We start from the raw sequence: 16,813 nt of genomic DNA, 5'->3' as shown, positions 1-16,813 counted from the left end.
TGGATGAGCTGACGTGTGACAAGCCAATCAAACAAGGGAGCTGTAGGTGTGGCGGGCTGAAGGTCCATGACGTGACGGACCACGTGAGCTCAATGTCACTCCGCTTGGACTCCTCAACCTCTGTGGCCCCTGGAGGCCCAACCCCCCTGGGGCTCCTCAGCTGGCATATTAGATAGTGCTGGTTGGGGGAGGAAAGCCTGGCGGGGCTTTACTGCTGAGTTGAGTGCAGTCATTTCAAGGACATGACATGACCAAAGGGGATGTCAACCTTGTTGTCCTTGTCCAACACACTGGAATCCTCAAGTTTTGCACGATTAGTTTGGGGATGTTTTTTGAAGGGTCAAAAGTTTAGTGGTAATTTAGTTTGGAGCAGGGCTGTTCAATGTCGGTCTTGGAGTGACAAAACACTTCTGGTTTTCCTCCTCTCCTAATAAGGGACTAATTCAGACCTGGGATACCAGGTGAGTGTAATTAACTACCAGGTAGAAACAAAAACCAGGACCGGCATTGAACAGCCCTGGTTTAGAGTTGTTGCTTTATAAAAGGGGAGAGCAGACAAAGTATGCATCACATAATGTTCTCTTTATTACATCACACTCTGGTCCTGTTGAGGAATCCTGCCATTATATTGTCACAAATCCTAACTCCTCACAGTAATGCATGCCTTCATGCTAATCCATATTGTTATCAACTGTATTGAACCCCATGTAGGGTCTAATGTATCATCTGTTTTGTTTGGCTTTGGTTGATCGATGACCTGTGACCTCTTTGCACCAGTAAAGAACAGGTCTCATTGTGACTGGGTATACTGTTGTCACTTGTTTCTCCTTTGTAGTCTGTCATTTGGGGTGGCAGGGTAGCCTAGTGGTTAGAGCGTTGGACTAGTAACCGAAAGGTTGCAAGTTCAAACCCGAGCTGACAAGGTACAAATCTGTCTTTCTGCCCCTGAACAGGCAGTTAACCCACTGTTCCTAGGCCAGCATTGAAAATAAGAATTTGTTCCTAACTGACTTGCCTAGTTAAATAAAGATTTTAAAAATAATAATAACAATAATGGCTGCCCTACTTAAAGTAAGTTTGATTATACACAAAAAATATATTCTGTGCGAACAATTATTCCTATCGTTTCTTTCCATAGAAATGTGTATTAATATATTTTGTCTAGTGAGTTGAGAGAACCCAGGCCCTGGTGCTTCATGTGTTTGATGTCTGTCCCTCTCCCTTCAGACCTAGCGTTTGGATGAGATACTGGAGCGTGTGTGTACTCTCAACGCTTTTTGACTGCTGTGCTGAGTGACTGACTTAGAACAACTAGCGGCTAAGAGGTTCACTCCAAGGCTTTTATTTTGCCAGCCAGTGTTCCTAATTGATTTGTAACGGCATGTCATCTTGCTCCGAGATGACATTTCTCAGCAAAAATAGAAAAACATTTGTTTGTAGAGGTCAAATATATTGAGTCTAGACAATATATTGCATTGAAGCTGTACTGTAAATAAAGTCAAAACTTCTTGAGCCTTCTGACGTTAAAATGGGTGTGCCATTGAGGACAATATAGCTGCAGCTGAAATCAAGCTGTTAAAAACTTCTTGAGATGGGGGGCAGCATTTTCACGTTTGGATGAATAGCTTTCCCAGAGTGAACTGCCTCCTACTCTGTCCCAGATGCTAATATATGCATATTATTATTAGTATTGGATAGAAAACACTGAAGTTTTAAAACTGTTTGAATGATGGCTGTGAGTATAACAGAACTCATATGGCAGGCGAAAACCTGAAAAATCCAACCAGGAAGTGGGACATCTGAGGTTTGTAGTTTTTCAAAGCTTTGCCTACCGAGTACACATTGAGATAGGGATGAGATTGCACTTCCTAGCGCTTCCACTAGATGTCAACCGTCTTTTAAAGTTCAATGAGGATTCTACTATAAAGGAGGGGCTCATGAGACCTGTTTGAGTCAGTGGTCTGGCATAGTGCCCTGGTCTCATGACGCTCGCTCCCGACAGAGTTACCTCTCGTTCCAGTGCCTTTCTGAAGACAGGAATTCTCTGGTTGGAACATTATTGATGTTTTATGTTAACATCCTAACGATTGATTCCATACATCATTTGACATGTTTGTAAAGGACTGTAACGGATCTTTTGGGTTTTTTGTCAGGATGAAATGCTCGCGCCTCATGAAGATGGATTACTGGGCTGAACACGCTAACAACAAGTGGCTATTTGGACATAAATGATGGAACTTTATGGAACAAACCAGTCATTTATTGTCGAACTGGGATTCCTGGGAGTGCCTTCTGATGAAGATCATCAAAGGTAAGTGAATATTTATGGTGTTAGTCCCAGATACCTTAAAGAGGGGTAGGGGTGTGGATCAGAAAACCATTCAGTGTCTTGGGTGACCACCATTTGCCTCATGCAGTGCGACACATCTCCTTCACATAGAGTAGATCAGGCTGTCAATTTGTGGAATGTTGTTCCACTCCTTAAATGGCTGTGCGAAGTTCTTGGAAGAAACTGGAGCACGTATATGTGGATCCAGAGCATCCCACACATGCTCAATGGGTGACATGTCTGAGTATGCAGGCCATGGACGAACTGGGAAATGTTTCATCATCCAGTAATTGTGTACAGATCCTAGTGACATGGGGCCGTGCATTGTCATGCTGAAGCATGAGGTTATGGCGGCGGATGAATGGTGCGACAATGAGCCTCAGGATCACGGTCTCTCTGTGCATTCAAATTGACATCGATAAAATGCAATTCTGTTTGTTGTCCGTAGCTTATGCCTGCCCATACCATAACCCCACCACCACCATGGGGCACTCTGTTCACATCAGCAAACCGCTCGCCAACACGATGCCATACATGCAGTCTGCCATCTGCCCGGTACAGTTGAAACTGGGATTCATCCATGAAGAGCATACTTCTCCAGCGTGACAGTCGCCTCCGAAGTTGAGCATTTGCCCACTGAAGTCTGTTACAGCAGCCATCACAAGATGCACCTGTGTAATGATCATGCAGGGTAGCCTAGTGGTTAGAGCATTGGACTAGTAACCGAAAGGTTGCATGTTCAAATCCCCGAGCTGACAAGGTACAAATCTGTCGTTCTGCCCCTGAACAGGCAGTTAACCCACTGTTCCTAGGCCGTCATTGAAAATAAGAATTTGTTCGTAACTGACTTGCCTAGTAAAATAAAGATAAAATAAAATCAGCTTCTTGATATGCCATACCTGTCAGGTCGATGGATTATCTTGGCAAAGGATAAATGCTCACAAACAGGGATGTAAACAAATTTGTTTAAAACATTTTGAGAGAAGTAAGCTTTTTGTGCATATGGAAAGTTTCTGGGATCTTTATTTCAGCTCATGAAACATGGGACCAACACTTTACATGTTGCGTATATATTTTTGTTCAGTGTATCTCCAAGATATTACAAATGATCTGTGAACAACATTGGGCACCTGCTCTGAGCTGGAAATTATTTTTGAACAATGCCCCTGTCCATCAATTGTGTGTATTTTATTCAGCAGTTCGGTCACATATAATATAAGTAAATGCTTGTGGCTCATGTCTGATAGCCACACCAGGAAAAAAAGAAAATGGAAACACTACCTCCTTCAGATGTTTTTTACGTGGACCAATTGCAACTGTCTAAAGATTTAAAAAAAGATGTGCGTATAGCGGACTGCTGACTAGGAAAATCATGTATTATTGAAATTAATTACCTTCTCCAATTCTTCTTTTTCTTTTTTTTTACATTATGATCAATCCATTATATTCCATAGTTGGAAAGGAATTGGTGTGAAGTGATTCAGCCATTGTATAGATATTACCATAGTTGGATATTATTGCAGAGTGGAACTCTGATAATTCTGACTCACCCTTTTCCCCCAGTGGTTTGTATTTAATTGACCGGTGCGGGTTGTCTTTTCACTCTTTCTCTCTCTGCCTCTCATCTTGAAAATCTCATCTCCACTGTGGCAGTGTTAGGCTGATATTTAAATGTTTACATTTCTGTTCACCAAACATCTCTACCCTCCTCTATTATTCTAGAACTTTTTGTTGTAGCATGTATTGGCCCAATAAATAGCGGGCCTATTATGATGAATAGCTGGCAAACTATTTTCATTAAAACAAATGCAAAAGTAAACTAAATGCAGAACATATTAAGGACTTTCAAATTTTGTCTCTACTTTCTCATGTGCTCAGCTTTACAGCTATTCCTACACCATCCATTGGGTTATTTAATTCCAATGATGGACTACTTTTCATAACATCATCACCATTTGCAGTAAATTCATTTAGCACAAGAAACAACTTTAAAGACTCAAGGTTTTAAGCTTCACTACAGATGAGAATATCCGTCATATGCATGTTTAATTAAAAGATCTGCACACACGGGGTGCTATCCAAAAGTATACCTCACATATTGGGTCTTACTGTGCAGGATGCCATGTCTCTCTCTTTTACTAAATTCTATTTTGTCTTTCCTCCATAACAAATTTGTCAGCGGCTCATAGCGTCATGTTCAATATCATCAGCTGCTCTATAGATTCCAGGCTGTCAGTTTCCTCTGATAAATAATTACCCCATGTCCGATAACTGGAAGTGATGGTGTTGGCTGAAGGAGAAGAGGAGGTCATGCCAGAGAACAGGGCCCGTGTCCACAAAGCGTCTCAGAGTGGAATATTGGTCGTATGTGCTGAGAATAGAGACATTTTACTCCTACTCTTATGGGTAAAAATAAAAGCATGAATTGGGCTGTGGTGATCATGACATTTTGTCAGCCAGTAACTGTCATGCAAATAACTGCCGGTCTCACGGTAATTGACCGTTAATGAACATGTTAGCATCTCCTGGCTTCCCCACACAGCCTACAAGCCACTGAAGCGGACCTTTTGGAACATCTAGAGATCTACATCTTAAGTCTAATAAATCCATTTAATATAGCCTACACCATCGCAATAAATCAATATATTTATTTTAGGCAAGTCTAAAGAAACTATTTTGGATCCACAGAATAGCAGAATAATATATTCTGAGTCGTCTATAGAGCAGCTATCTATGCCATATGGCTGTGGGCTACACTAGTTATTTATATTAGAATACAATTGAACAGCTGAACAAAATAGAAAGGATAATTTTCTAAAAACGATTTCTGAGGGAGTGAGTGGTTAAGAAAGTGATCATTTGAAACTGGGCCTCCTACACACTACCTTTCAGATGTTTGAGATCACAAGGTTATAAATAATGATTTATATTTGAAATAATAATTGTGTCCTTCAAACTTTGCTTACGTCAAAGAATCCTGCATTTTCAGCAATTACAGCCTTGCAGACCTTTGGCATTGTAGTTGTCAATTTGTTGAGGTAATCTGAAGAGATTTCACCCCATGTTTCCTGAATCACCTCCCACAAGTTGGATTGGCTTGATGGGCTCTTCTTATGTACCAAACGGTCAAGCTGCTCCAACAACTGCTCAATAGGGTAGCATATTTGGAATTTGACTGCGGTCCTGATTCGTGACTGCCGCTGTGGCAGTAATATAGTCACCGTATATAGTCAACAGCCCTATGCATGAAGCCTCTTTAGTCAAGAGTTCTACCTAGTCGATAGATATTAAGGAGACCTCCATAAGCTGTCCTAAGTTACCGGCAGGTGTCTTCATAATAGAAAAGGGCAGCCTGTCAGTGGTTCCTGCGCCATAGACAGGCAATTGTTATATAGTTAAAATAATATTTAATTATTTCTATATGATCAACACATAAATAATCGAGATCAGTGATTGGCAAATTTGATGGGGGTGGGGGCCACAATAAATCTGAACTCCTGATGGGTCTGCATAGCCACACATGCAGTCAGAGCCGGCCTTTTGGGGGCCCTAAAAATGTTTAGATTATTTCAGTAACCTACATCATGTTATTCCTTTTGGAGCGCAACATCACGTTGTTAAAAAATATGGCAAAATTTGGCGTGCCTATATGCTGGGCAATTGACAGCATCAAGGGCCTATGTGTTCAGTGATTAATTACATTTCAAACGTTTAATGAAACGTTATTGGCAAGTAACTTCATGCCTTCTGTGTCAAAAGCTATTTAGAGTTGTTGAACAGAAGTGAAGACAAGTGTATAACAGAAATATTTAAAAATCGCTTTTAACAACCATTATACTGTATTATTCAGTGCATTACCGGTATGCCTATCACATTATTCAAAAGATCAGAATTTCTTAAGAAAATGTCCGGCAAAAATGACATCACTTTTTACCATTGCAACAGTTTATGCATAGTCACATTCACCATAGTTGTCTGAAGCAGCTGGAGATGCCTCAACGCGATTGGTTATTCCCCATAATTTACAACAATGTCAGAGCGTTATCACCATCTTTTGTTTGCGGTACCTCAAACTGTTGTGATTACCAGCTGAGAAACTTTTATGAGTTGATTTTTACTCCTGGCTCAGTTTGTCTGAGCAGTGTACTAACATCACCCTAAAACCTACTCTGTACTGGGAGTTTTTGTCTTAAGGTTTTTACAGGATTCCTAGGATCTTTTCTGAGATGCTTTGTAGATAGGGGCCCAGGGGTTGATGGCAGGTTGGGTTGGGCTATAGTAAACTTTCAGTAGCCTCCCACCACTATGGCAGACTAGATGAGCCCCTCCATTCCCTCTAATAAACACTCAGACACACCAGTGTAGTGTCTTGGAGCAGAGTTTGACGGATGGGATGGGGTGTTCGGAATTATTTCATATCAGTAAACTTTGCATAATCCAAAACCCCAGAAATGTTTTACCTTGATAGTTTCACTCTTAGCATTTAGTGTTTTTATGTTTGGTGTAGTCATATTTTTGTAATTCCATGGCTGGGTTGTGTAGTTGGCATTGTTCAGACCTTCTGGCTCTCAAGTTGTTTTTCTCGCCCAAGAACCACCAGGGTTTGGCTTCGAGCTGTTAACAATGTTTTATTTTGATAAATGCTGCAATGAAAATCAATTTGATTAGAGTTTTACCAAAGTGAGCATATATTTTTCATGTCATTCATTTATCTGTCTTTTTCATCACTTCGTTGTTTTACTGGGCTTTAATTGAGTCGGTCACATATGTTGTAATCATGCATCCTTCAACATCAGAACTAAATTCTATTATTCTGTGATGTACAATAACACTAAGTAAACACTTGTGATTCAAACATTGGGAATTTATGATAAAGATGACTTTATTTAGACGTTTATCTGTTTAAATGACCATTCGCCATCACCAGACATTTTTTGCAGGATCCCATTGCGATAATGTTTCAGTGCTGTGATTTTGATGTTCAAAAACTCAAACGCTGTTATTGTCTCACGCTTTTCATCAAGTTTCTGAGATGTTTTCCACAAGTTTCTGACTTCCCTTGCAACAGTTGCAGTCCATGATCTCACGGTTCTCAATTTTCAAATCAAACCGTTTTAAGTACAGTTGCCAAAAGGAACATTCTGTCATAAATAAACTGTATTTGTACACTGGAACAGACCAAGGTAACTAAATATTTTTATTTATTTTTTTATTTCACCTTTATTTAACCAGGTAGGCTAGTTGAGAACAAGTTCTCATTTGCAACTGCGACCTGGCCAAGATAAAGCATAGCAGTGTGAGCATACAACAAAGAGTTACACATGGAGTAAACAATTAACAAGTCAATAACACAGTAGAAAACAAAGGGGGGTCTATATACAATGTGTGCAAAAGGCATGAGGAGGTAGGCAAATAATTACAATTTTGCAGATTAACACTGGAGTGATAAATGATCAGATGGTCATGTACAGGTAGAGATATTGGTGTGCAGAAGATAGCTAAATAGTAACTAAATATTAACAATAATGTTATCTAAACGGTTTATCAAGAATGCACAAGGTCTTATTGTTTACACCTGAATAAAAGGATCAGGTGGGGAGTAATGTACTCAAGAGCCTGGAACATTATACAGCACATATAGCTAGTATGCTTCCATAAAGCCAATTGTAGACTATTTCCATATCCCTTGACTTCAGCATTTTTGTTTTATGATAGGGTTGTGGGCATTGATCGAGTTAAATTATGGGCGGAATTCCCAACGCTATTTTACGGTCAGCTTGTTTTATATCCTAAAGGAACATCAATCAATTGGGATTTAACTAGGAAGGGGACAATGCAGAGGTGATGCTGAAGCTGTCCATCAGGCCAGTTTCACTGCTATCTGAAGGATGTTCAAGTCACATAAGCCAAATGGCCACACATGTATAGTCGTCCATCTTATACAGAACTTGTCGAGCTTATGTAGCCCACTTCCACCATGAGAACTCATTCAACATTTTTCTTTTAACTGCTGGTTGGTTGGCATGGTTATATAGCACCAGCTGTGTCCAACACTGGATAAATATTGAGGTATTATGCCTAAACTTTTTGCACGCACTGTGAAGACACCCCTTTGGGCCATCCTATTAGAGAAGTAATTAGTGCAATATAATGTAGCTGATCACAAGTCACCAAACCTACACCCCTTTTACGTAACATACTTTCCACTTCCAAAATTTGTTCCTCAGCAGTTTTTTTTTCTCTCCTTACTCAATGAATTGCCTTCAAGATCTTGGCAAAAGACGTTAAGTGTCATAGCCACTAAATGATTTGATCTATCCAAGTCATTAAGTTGAGGTTGGAACAGAAATGTGCAGACTTTCTGCAGACTAAGATGTATTTTAGTGCCCAGCATGCTAAAATGGCCCACTCCTCTCAGACAGACAGATTCAGGGGAACAGCCCTGCAGTGTGAGCTCACACACCATTATCTTTGTTCTCTCGCTCTTGTGCTCTATTTCTTGGTCTCCCTCACTCTTTTTGTCATAGAGAGCGTGAGCTAGTGTTGGGCAGTATCCAGATTTTCAAACAATTTCTCTACCATATTTGGGGTATATGGTATTACCGAATATGCACAGAAGTGTCGCTATTTAAAAATATATACTTTTTGTTGTTGCGCAAAACAATTTAGGCACCAGGGATCTTGATCCAGGAGGGGATTGAATTTCTCTGCTGAAACCAATAAGCTTGATCTTGACATCTAGCCACTTAGCTAGCAAGTTATGAAACCAAATCATAGCTGATGGTTCCTTGCTGTCCCCAGTCCACCTGGTTGTGCTGCTGCTCCAGTTTCAACTGTTCTGCCTGCAGCTATGAAACACTGACCTGTTCACCGGATGTGCAATCTTGTCCCGGACCTGCTGTTTTCGACTCTTTCTACCGCCCGCACCTGCTGTCTCTAACTCTGAATGATCGGCTATGAAAAGCCAAATGACATTTACTCCTGAGGTGCCGACCTGTTGCACCTTCTACACCTTCTACAACCATTATTTGACCCTGCTGGTCATCTATGAATTCACGTTTATCGTCGAAGGAATGAGCATTACACGAGACCTGTACTCTGGAGCGGGATCAATTGGGTGGAGGATCCGTCATGGTCGGGGGCAGTGTGTCACAGCATCATCGGACTGAGCTTGTCGTCATTGCAGGCAATCTCAACGCTGTGCTTTACAGGGAAGACATCCTCCTCACTCATGTGGTACCTTTCCTGCAGGCTCATCCTGACATGACCCTCCAGCATGCCAATGCCACCAGCCATACTGCTCATTCTGTGCATGATTTCCTGCAAGACAGGAATGTCAGTGTTCTGCCAAGGCCAGCGAAGAGCCTGGATCTCAATCCCATTAAGCACATCTGGGACCTGTTGGATCGGAGAGTGAGGGCACATTTCCCCCCCAGAAATGTGACAGGAACTTGCAGGTGCCTTGGTGGAAGATTGGGGTAACATCTCACAGCAAGAACTGTCAAATCTGGTGCAGTCCACGAGGAGGAGATGCACTGCAGTACTTAGTATCTGGCGTGGCCACCAGCTGCATTGACTTTTACTTTTGATTTTTGACCTCTCCCCCCTTTGTTCAGGGGAACATTATTCCATTTCTGTTAGTCACATGTCTGTGGAACTTGTTCATTTTGTGTCTCAGTTGTTGAATCTTATGTTCTTAACATATTTACACATGTTAAGTGTAAATATGTTAAGAGTTTACATACACATTTTAATCTATTTTTTCCAGTATTGAAAGTTATACCGTCGAAATACACCGGTAAAAGGTGTATCGCCGAAGCCTAATGTGAGCCCTTAAAATTTTAGCAGTGTATTATGTTAGCAGCCCTCAAAATGTATTTCCTAAAGCTGAAATTAACCAATGTCCACAACTCAGCTCAATTTATCTATGCATCCCTCTCCCTCTTCTTCTCTCAACCTCTCTATAGCTATGGGAGCTATCCTCAGGTGAGCTGCTCCTGTCTGTTCTGTTTGACGTGGGCATCATGTCAGTGACCCTTGACCCCTGCGAGTACTGCCTCTTCTGTGGCGGAAGCGACGGCGGTATATTCCAAGTGTCCCTCTGCAGCCAGGTAAGCTATATTTTTTTTGTCTTCACCACCTTAGCCTTTCACAGTTTACCCCTGAGCTTTCCTAGTGTTAACGTCTCAACGGCTTTAATTCACAAACTGTGGGTCTACCTTAATCGAGCATCCATCAAGCGCAACCTTGCCCACTCGAACATGGGTTTTTTGTTTCATAACGTCAAGGTTTCATCAGTGGCCTTCCTGTACATTATAAACAGGTTGCCCTACCATAAATAACCAACCCGTTGTGGATAGTGCCCACGGAGAGAAGTGTCTGGACAGGGGCGAGCTCAGACGGGTGACAGCAAATTGGAAAACAGATATACAGCGGGTACATTAGGCCACAGTCTGGCGACGCACCAAGAGAAAGTGACGTAACTAAGATACTTTGAACTGGCATATCCATCTCTAAAATGGATTTTGCATGTCATAACTTTATCTCCTGGTGTATTCAGTACGTATTGTGCGCTGATATTTTTTATTTCTGTCTGACATCACAACTAGGGCTAGGCGACATGGCCAAAATATATTATATCACGGTATTTAAAATAAATAAAAATTGGATGGTTTGACGGTATTTTATATATTTTTTATAATAAAAGTTTGATTTATGAGTAGTGCGTGGCCCTAGGGTGGCAACACATACAGTGCATTCGGGAAAGTATTCAGAGCCCTTGACTTTTTGTCTTTTTGAGTTTTGACTTATTCTAAAATGGATTAAATAGTTTTTTCCCTTCATTAATCTACACACAATACCCCATAATGACAAAGCAACAAAAAAATTGAAATATCACATTTACTCAAGTATTCAGACCCTTTACTCAGTACTTTGTTGAAGCACCTTTTGCAGTGATTACAGCCTCCAGTCTTCTTGGGTATGATGCTACCTGTGTTTGGGGAGTTTCTTCCATTCTTCTCTCCAGATCCTCTCAAACTCTGTCAGATTGGATGGGGAGTGTCACTGCACAGCTATTTTCAGGTCTCTCCAGAGATGAAAGACCAGTGTTCAAGTCCGGGCTATGGCTGGGCCACTCAAGGACATAGATACTTGTTCCTGAAGCCACTCCTGTGTTGTCTTGGCTGTGTGCTTAGGGTTGTTGTCCTGTTGGGAAGGTGAACCTTCACCCCAGTCTGAGGTCCTGAGCATTCTGGAGCAGGTTTTCATCATGGATCTTTCTGTACTTTGCTCTGTTCATCTGTCCCTCGATCCTGACTAGTCTGCCAGTCCCTGCCTCTGGAAAAACATCCCCACAGCATGATGCTTTCACCATCATGGTGCCATGCTTCCTCAAGATGTGAATGCCAAAGTCTTCAGTCTTGGTTTCATCAGATCAGATAATCTTGTTTCTGATGGTCTGAGAGTCCTTTAGGTGCCTTTTGTCAAACTCCAAGCGGGCTGTCATGTGCCTTTTACTGAGGAGTGGCTTCTGTCTGGCCATTCTACCATAAAGGCCTGATTGGTGGAGTGCTACAGAGATGGTTGTCCTTCTGGAAGGTTCTCCCATCTCCACATAGGAACTCTGGACCTTTGTCAGTGTGACAATTGGGTTTATTGCTCAGTTTGGCCGGGCAGCCAGCTCTAAGAAGAGTATTGGTGGTTCAAAACTTCTTCCATTGAAGAGTGATGGAGACCACTGTGTTCTTGGGGACCTTCAATGCTGCAGACATTTTTTGGTACCCTTCCCCAGATCTGTGCCACGACACAATCCTGTCTCTGAGCTCTATGGACAATTCGGTCGACCTCATGGCTTGTTTTTTGCTCGGACATTCACTGTCAACTGTGGGACCTTATAAAAGAAAGGTGTGTGCCTTTCCAAGTCATATCCAACCAATTAATTTACCACAGGATCAGGATCATCAATGGAAATCCTAGATGGTTCATTTCAAAGGGTCTGAATACTTATGTAAATAAGGTATTTCTGTTTTTGTTTTTTTATTAATTTGCACATTTTAAATGATTGCATTGGGTATTCATCCATGGATTGTTTTATACTGTTCAAAACAACAAAAATAATTTTCTGCATTTTCATAAATGTATGCAATTCCTGCGCTAATTTGAGATAATTTCCACACTGCCACGTAGGGCTGCACAAAATGGGCAAACAATCTAGGCCTTATTTTTAACCAAATATTACAATTGCGATTTGACTTGAGATTGAGAAAAACCCTCGAGTGAACTGTTGGAATCATGGAAATAGAATGATTATTCTAATTATATAGTTAGAATATATCCATAGTGTTTGTGTTTCCTAAGGGACCCTATAATCTTTGGCTACAGTGAATGCTTTCTCTTAGCAACTTCATGTAGCTAACATATTCTTGCTTTGCCTATTCCTCTTTGATTTAGAAGATACTGTTGCATAAAACACATGCAAATTTAGGTCTACACCATCACTGGTATTATCAGGCTGTATAGCTAATTGAGTTTGCTCTGACTCAGTACATTTTATCTGGCTAGCGATTAGCATTAGCGGCTAACAAGATTTAGGCCCAACTTGCTAATAAAGGACAAACTAGCTGTTTGCAGATGTAAGAAACACAAACCAATAGTGTAGTTATAGAACGCTAGTGGATTTATATTAAGAAGCAAAGTGAAAACCGCATCGTTGTCATCAACATTGTTGCAGACTGAACACAAGTGTCTTGTGGTCGAAGGAACAACAAATGCGCTCCTTGAGTGACGGGGAGGGGCTAAATCGACATGCATAAAGAGAGAGCAGAGAGGGAAACTCAAGAAGGGAAGTAAACTATAAAAATGGACGTTACAAACTGCGTATCACATTTAAAACCAAACATTCAAATACCATTATAGAAGGTGAAGTAAAAACCCAAACCGGTCCATGCATCAGTTCTGGCCTATCGTAAAATCAAATCAAATTGATTTATATAGCCCTTCGTACGTCAGCTGATATCTCAAAGTCCTGTACAGAAACCCAGCCTAAAACCCCAAACAGCAAGCAATGCAGGTGTAGAAGCACGGTGGCTAGGAACAACTCCCTAGAAAGGCCAAAACCTAGGAAGAAACCTAGAGAGGAACCAGGCTATGTGGGGTGGCCAGTCCTCTTCTGGCTGTGCCGGGTGGAGATTATAACAGAACATGGCCAAGATGTTCAAATGTTCATAAATGACCAGCATGGTCGAATAATAATAAGGCAGAACAGTTGAAAATGGAGCAGCAGCACGGCCAGGTGGACTGGGGACAGCAAGGAGTCATGTCAGGTAGTCCCGAGGCATGGTCCTAGGGCTCAGGTCCTCCGAGAGAGAGAAAGAGAGAATTAGAGAGAGCACACTTAAATTCACACAGGACACCGAATAGGACAGGAGAAGTACTCCAGATATAACAAACTGACCCTAGCCCCCCGACACAAACTACTGCAGCATAAATACTGGAGGCTGAGACAGGAGGGGTCAGGAGACACTGTGGCCCCATCCGAGGACACCCCCGGACAGGGCCAAACAGGAAGGATATAACCCCACCCACTTTGCCAAAGCACAGCCCCCACACCACTAGAGGGATATCTTCAACCACCAACTTACCATCCTGAGACAAAAATACGGTATACAGCCCAGGACAGGTCACAGCTAGTATCTTTGAAGACTCCAGATGAATAGAGTCAAATAAGCACATTTATTTCCAGCACATGAAAATAACTTTCCATATACTGTCATCAAACCCGTTACCTGATTTATTAATTATTTTAATGAAAACTTGATTTAATTTCCACAGGTGAAGGCACACAGCAGGACACTTTTTCCATGTACACACAAACAAAATAAATAAATTCAGAACATTACAAATAAAATAACCCCTCTCCACGTGTTATTTGCCTTATAATACAACTTTGACTCAATTCCCTGAGTTAGTCCTGTACATTTCTAGTGACACACGAAAATACAGTAAACTTCGTAAGAGGTGTCCCTCTGATCAGCTGACAGCGCCTTGATGTGTCTCCTCAGTGCTGGCATGGAACAGAGCTGCTAAAGTTTGTTAGTGAAGAGGGGAATGGGAGTGATGTTTGGACCGGTCCACATCTCTCTGGTGCACAAGGCAGGTTATGCTTGCACAAAGCTGGTGGGAGATCGGTAGGGCAGCTCCAGAACACTACTCTGCAGCATCCCTATAGTATCTTTGCTTGGGCTCACCCTGTGTTTTCCAATTTACAGTAATCCACTGAGAAAGACTTCTTCAGTTGAAAGGGAAAATATAAATAAAACATTAATCTACCACTATTTGTAATTCTGCACATGTAGTGGGGGATTCTCTAAAAGCACTAAACTGTTGATTTTCCATTAACTTTCTAAGCATTGCACCATCCTTGTATGGGTGAATCTCCACTGTTGGCCTGAACGGTGGAGAGGTTTTAGAAAATGGGAAAGGGGGGAATCACTGGCATGACCAGTGTGTTTGGGTTGTAAATAATCTGGGGTCTTTCACAGGGACTGTTGTCTGATCCCATGCCTCGAGGGACTTATTTTCTCCCTGTGTGGCTCCTGGTTGCTGTACATTCCCATACGAGTAGTCAAGTGTAGTGGAGGCTCCTCAGAGGGGAAGGGGGGGACCATCCTCTTCAGGGAATTTAAGAAAAATCGAAATAGTGAAACATTAAAAAGTTAATTTTTTAGATACAACTATAGTCACGTCATCAAATAACTGATCAAAACACACTGTTTTGCAATGGTCTACAGTAGCCTCAACAGCACTCTCTAGGGTAGCACCATGGTGTCGCCTGAGGACAGCTATTTTCCATCCTCCTCTGGGTTCATTGACTCCAATGCAAAACCAAGGAGGCTCATGCTTATCATCCCCTTCCTTAGACTCACAAGGTAATTATGGCAGGTTGGAGGATGTCCTCCAGAAGTCATCAGAGCTCTTGCAGTATGAACTAACATCTCGTCTACCCAATCAAAGGATCAGAGAATGAATCTAGTATTGAACGTTTAAGCTGCAGTGCATAAAGTGTGGTGCGTAGTTGACTCAGAGAGAAAGACTATTTGAACAGTTTTGAACAAATGATTTTCTTCAAAAATGGACGGTTTATTAATGCATAAGTTCTAGTTTGTTGACTATAACGTTAATATGGTGGCAACGATGTAGGCTGTGTAGCGGTTAGTGGTTATGGTATGAAGGTTTGGCTTGAGGTTTTTGTACCTTGCCACAGACCGCTGTTGTGTTGTGCACTGAAGTCCACAAGCGAAGGGAAAAGGTGAGCACGTAAATGCGAGAAGGAATTAAACAAACGAGCAAAGTGATGATGCTGCTGCATGTGGCTGCTATGAAAGTAAACTGTGTGTGCGGGTGATTCTTTCTGACAATTCTGTTGCAAAACATTTCTTAAACAAAAGCAGACTAAATGAAACCGGGAAGGACCTACCTGAATTTGTCCAATACAAACTCTATTTGTTTTGTGTGATTACACCCCAGATCAGCTAGATGCAGGCAAAGGTGTTCAAGGCGGTATTGAATGTGTTACTGTCTGTTACCTTGATTACGCCAATTTTGTCTCTCGACCTGTGCACCTATGTAATAAACATTAATTTGCAGGCTAGGTTGTAGCAACCTCGTGATGGATATGGGGCAAATTCTAGTATCATGCAGTAGCCTAAACCTGTGTGTTACATTGTGACGGGTTAATGGAATATAGAAGAAATAAAGCGATGCTCGTGAAAAAAAAAATGTCCCCCCCTAATCTTGAACGGCACTGTCACTGGTCAAGTGGGATCCTTTCTGACAGCTTCTCTTCAAGGAGAAAGGAGACCTGTCATGGTTCAGAGTCACAGTCCCCCGGTTTAGTGCATCTAGACTTACTGCAACATGCTAACCAGGATCTTTGTTCCTCAGCTTTGACAGATCATTTAACACAAGATGGACTTTTGTATTAGGCATGATTTATTGTTTATTTGCAGGATGGGCTTCTTTTGTGCCCCAGAAAGTCACATTTCCGTTCATAACAATGTGTTTGTCAAGCTGCACCGAATTAATCCAAATTGAGTATGTAACAGACACAACCAACTGGATCAAAGAAGACGTCAATGGATGTTGTTTAGTTTGAGGTTCAAGCTTTGTCCTCTCTTCTCCTTTCTACTTGTCATGAGTTTCATGTGAGGTAAAGAAACTTGCAGAAAAGACTCAATTAAACATGACAGAAATTAATGGGAACATTTTTGCAGAAGAAAGGATCCCCCTCCCCTCATTAGAATACCCCATTTCCCATTAACTCGCACATTTCGGTTTTTCAACCTCTTTACTAGTCATCTCATTTACTTTGTAATTGTGTACACCTCCCCCCCCATATCCACGACGCTGGAAATGTTGTGGGTGGCACTTGGATGTATGGCCAAACAAACAATATCCCAGAGGCATCAGGTTTGAGTGGAGAAA

General features: G+C 41.6%; 1 pseudogene; it reads left to right on the top strand.

The window, feature by feature from the left end:
• Nucleotides 1-16,813, top strand: part of LOC109889105 (WD repeat-containing protein 18-like) — a 132,529-nt pseudogene that overhangs the window by 36,865 nt on the left and 78,851 nt on the right.

This window comes from Oncorhynchus kisutch, linkage group LG4 (genome assembly GCF_002021735.2).
Source record: "Oncorhynchus kisutch isolate 150728-3 linkage group LG4, Okis_V2, whole genome shotgun sequence".
Lineage (NCBI taxonomy): Eukaryota > Metazoa > Chordata > Actinopteri > Salmoniformes > Salmonidae > Oncorhynchus > Oncorhynchus kisutch.
This window is presented reverse-complemented; position numbering and strand designations above follow the sequence as displayed.